At 37.9% G+C, this 4,611-nt stretch overlaps 1 protein-coding gene across 4 annotated transcripts in view; it reads left to right on the top strand.

The window, feature by feature from the left end:
• Window positions 1-785, top strand: part of LOC138051673 (ATP-binding cassette sub-family C member 4-like) — a 54,725-nt gene extending 53,940 nt beyond the window's left edge. For all 4 annotated transcript variants that reach the window (XM_068897926.1, XM_068897930.1, XM_068897929.1 and 1 more), the window contains one exon: window positions 1-785. This exon is cut by the window's left edge and continues 1,035 nt beyond it. The gene's annotated coding sequence lies outside the window, so the exon portion shown is untranslated.
• Window positions 786-4,611: the final 3,826 nt, after the last annotated feature.

Raw genomic sequence — 4,611 nt, 5'->3', positions numbered from 1 at the left:
AACATAATCCTACTCCTGATTGCGAATTTTAAGTAAGTAGTGTCGCATTTTATTCTTGAAGCATGGCTTAGATAATTTCCTCAGGTCTGGAGGGATGCTATTCCATATTATTACGCCTCGTCGAGAAATAGATTTGATTTGATGGGTTAACCTGGAATATTTAGTGTAGAGATTACTGCATGGCGGAAGAAAATCTTGTGCTGTATGTATGTATTACGTTCGCAGAACCAAAAAGGTTGGATATATTACGGGGTGATAAGTTATTAAGAACATCATGCATTAAAATCGACACTGCTTTAAGATAAAGGAGGCCGATTGGGAGGCAACCGGAGGAAGCAAACAGAGGAACAACAGAAGATCTATAAGGATCAAAATAGATAAGACGTAAGACACGCTTTTGGAAATCATGTTATTTTCAGAGATAGAGGTAAGCATACAGCTTATCACAGATAATCCTTTCAAATACTTTTGCCACAATAGGAATGGCAGAAATCAAACTATAATTATTTCATGTCACCTCTTTCGCTCTGTTTGTGTAAAGGAATGACTTCAATTCACCAGGGAATATTCCAGTGACTATTGTTACAAAAAATTCTACAAAGTGAATGGAAAACCAAATCCGTATTTTCCCTAAGGAGTCTTGCAGGTATCATATCAAGCCCTGTCGCCTTCGAGGTACATAATTTAGATATAAGAAAGCGCACTTTATTGATGTTAGTTGGCTGATTTAACTCGAAACGTTTGTCATTATAGGTAAAATTAAACATTAAAGGAACTTGCGATAGTGAATATCTCTTATGTTGCTGTGAATCGATCTCACTGGCAAGTGTGGGTACAATGCCAGCAACATGATTATTGAAACCTTGGGACACTTGTTGTGAGTCTACTATGGAATTTCCATCAAGCTTTACTTCTTCTTCTTTTTGTTTTTTTTGCCTCATGGCTAGAGTGCTCGACTCCGGATCGAGTGGTCCGGGTTCGGGCCCTGGCCGGGGATACTGTGTTGTGTTCTTGGGCAAGACACTTTACTCTCCGGTGCCTCTCTCCACCCAGGTGTATAAATGGGTACCGGCGAAATGCTGGGGGTAACCCTGCGATGGATTGGCATCCCATCCAGGGGGGAGTAGAAATACTCCTAGTCGCTTCATGCTACGGAAACCGGAGACAAACGCCGGCCTGATGGGCCTTCTGGCTCGTATGCAGAGGCTTTACTTCTTTTACAGTCAAATTGTTGGAATTTCTAGATGTAAGATCGTTAATAGTTTGCCAGGTCTTCCGAAAACTGCCCTTACTATCCAGAATCAGTGTTTCTTCAACAATTTTAATTTTGTTGTTAACTTGCTTGCGAAAATTTCTTACAATTTGCCCAATCCTATGGGTAGTTTGTAATTATTGCGTTGCTTTTCAACTATTCTGTGTCGCCCATTGACATCTCGATGGGTCGAACACGCTTAGTACGAACAGAAGCACGTTTGTCAACAACAGTAAGATATAAAGCTTTCCACGTGAACCACATATCATTCGGGTTATAAAACCTTTAACAAACAGCAAACGGTCCCGTAATCTAATTGGCTCGCTACTCGCTATCTATTAAGTGTTATAGTGAGTAGCAAAAATGCAAGCGTTTTGAACAACAACAAAAAAATGGCGGCATCTTGAAATCGTTTTTCCAATATTTCTGAAGAAGAGGTTGACAACCTCATTAACGATGCTATTCCAGAAAAGACTAAGCCGGAACAAAATATGGAATGAAGATTTTCAATGGTAAGTGGGAATAATAAGTCAAAATTAATTACAATAAACGACTGATGCTTTCGTAAAGGATTTTGTTTACAAATATTCTTAGGCTAGTTGGTAATCAAGACAAGTTTTCTACTCCCATCGAAGAAATGAAAAACGAAGAACCATGCAAGTGTTTACAGGCTATTTTTCTTCGGTCTCAGGGGTTATGTAAATTAGGAACGCTCCAGGGAGCAAATCTTTAATAAAATCAATAAAAAAGTGGAATAAACTCGAAGATGGTATGGGAGAGGATTTCTACTAAAACTGTTAGACTACTCATTCTCATTTTCTATGAGTCAAATGGTCAAGTCGGCACTACACGCCTCGTTGACTATCTATTGACTCATAGAAAACTAGCTCTTATAGTAGGCTGAGCTGCTAAGCACGAAAGAAAAATTAGAGTCGCACAAGGCGATAGCCGAGTGGACTCTAGCTTCTTAAGTGTTTAGCAGCCTCCCGCGTGCAGCTATAACTCGATGGCACACGCTGAACCGTTTACTATTCGTTTTATAACATAACCAGTTTTTGATATCCTTCTTTTGACTTGCTCATTAATTCACTTTTGCCCAAAATTGCAAGTTATTAGATCCACGCCCATGCATGTCCCTTTAAGTCTAAGCATTTGCTACCCATTTCCAACACTAAATAAGGTAAAAGTGAAGATTAACGTTTACTTATTCTTAGCTTAGCGTAAACGCAGCTGTTTATCCTTACCTGAGGAGCAGCAGTCTGGGACAATTTGTGATCATGTTGAACCTGTCGATGCTGTGTCAAAGGTCTCAGTGGTACATGTTTCAGACAAGATAATGGAAGCAATACCAGTGAAGTGAGAGTTTAAAACATTGTTTATCTGCTGTGTTATCAGTGATAATTTGTAAATGAAAGAAACGATTTCATTGACACCAGTCTGCTTCTTCTTATTAGTGGGAAGTACATAGTTGAGTGTTTTCCAGAAGTCCTTTGGATTTTTCTTGTTATTTCCCAGTTTATTCTTGAAATAATAGGTAATTGTGTTCCGAGACACGAGTGATATTAAAGTTGGGGAGAGGAGTATTTGACGCTTATTGAAACCCTCTTGTGTCTAATTATTTGTGTTTCTTCCGCTGGTTTGGGTAAAATACCCGCTAACGGGTTAAAACATGACATTTCTAAGTCAAAACAAATTAGCTCAACAAATTGTCCTGCTCCTAAGTTGGTACAGCATTGCACGGACATCGCAGAGGTTATGGGTTCCAATCCCGGCATTGAAGTAACCTGAAGTTTTCAGTTGTCTATAAAAGGACAATTGCTTAAAGTGCTACTGTGATAAAAAAAAAAGTCACTTCCTTTGTTTCTTCAGATCTTGAAAGTGTGTTTGCTTAACACCTGTCTGGCAAAATGTTGAGCTTGATTCTTATCTACGGGCCGTTTACTTTGAGTGAAAGTTTTGAATTTCACGGTCCACCATTACGAACGTTCAAGACTGACCGATTCCACCTTAGAGGGTTGGATCTAGGTATAACGTGCGGCCTTCCCTGGCGTGGCGACGAGAGGAGTAAAGAAAGTGAAGCGAAAACGGAAACCTTTCCTCGAACCGTCAACACAGAACATATATAAAACGCTAAATATTATTTATTACAAAGCTACGAAAAAAAAAGACGAAAAATAAAAAAAAACAAGTCAAAGTCACTTAAGATTTGAAAAATAAACATATTCTAATACTAAATAATTTCACTACTAAATTGATATTTCTAAAGCTTCTACGTTTCTTAAATTAATCTTAAACATAAACACTTAACGGAAACTTGCTATATGAACTCAATATTTACAATTAATTACAGTTTGGCTCGTTCATTGTTCAGTATCAGTTCCTCCTTTAATCTCTTGTCATCCAAAAAGTTCTTTCTTGTATGCAACGGAACCTTTTCTTCTCTTTAACAAAGTTCTCTCTCCTCTTTTGCACTGTAAACACCAAACTGTCTCATCAAACTGGCCGACGAAAAAAGACTTTTATCGTTGATTTTTTTCGGCTTTCCGTATAAGAATTTCCTCACTTAGCTTTTTTTTCTGACCGTCGACAAAAAGGTTTTATAGTTGATACTACGGCTCCTTTTTTTTTCAAGCGACTTCTCTCCTCCAACTACTTTCAACTCCTTTTTCTCTTTTCCTGGAAGCTTTTGCGTTAAATTTCGTACTCATATTTATGTACATAGCAATTAAAGGGCTATGTCTCGGTATTTTCGGGTGTTTATAAATTTAGGGAAAAATCTTTTAGTTAATTAACCAAGAGTTCAAAACTCGAAAATAACAATGTTGAATTCCTTTACTGATAAAATTATCGTTACATCACAAACAAGATGATTCTGAGCAAAAACGACCTTTATCCAGGCTGTTTGCCGTGAACTTGAAAAACGCCCGGCCTACTTTTTTATCTCAAATGCAATCCGTTCCAATCTTGTCCATTTGTGTCAATACTGTTCAACAGTTTTATGTGGTTATTGCAGTGTTTTATTCTACTTTTGGGGCATTTTGGGTATCATGAAATTACATCATTTTGCGTGCCATAGCCCCTTTAACACTTATGATATCGATTGCTAACTTTACACCAACACAGCTAAATTTTCAATACTATACTAAATTAACACTAAAGGAACCATGAGCTTACTTACAATATGACCTTAATCAAGACCTTATTGAGAAACTGAGAAAAGTTCGTCACATTAGGGAAAATTGACGTCATTTACTTACTCGCTTAAGGCCCGTTTACACGGTAGGATTGGTCGGCCGGTTTTGTTCGGCCGATAAATCGTACCGTGTAAATTGTGTAAGACGTGTAATTTTTCCTCAAAA

This window comes from Montipora capricornis, chromosome 6 (genome assembly GCF_036669925.1).
Source record: "Montipora capricornis isolate CH-2021 chromosome 6, ASM3666992v2, whole genome shotgun sequence".
NCBI classification, from domain to species: Eukaryota; Metazoa; Cnidaria; class Anthozoa; order Scleractinia; family Acroporidae; genus Montipora; species Montipora capricornis.
The sequence above is the reverse complement of the archived record's forward strand: the minus strand, read 5'-3'. Positions and strand labels throughout refer to the sequence as shown.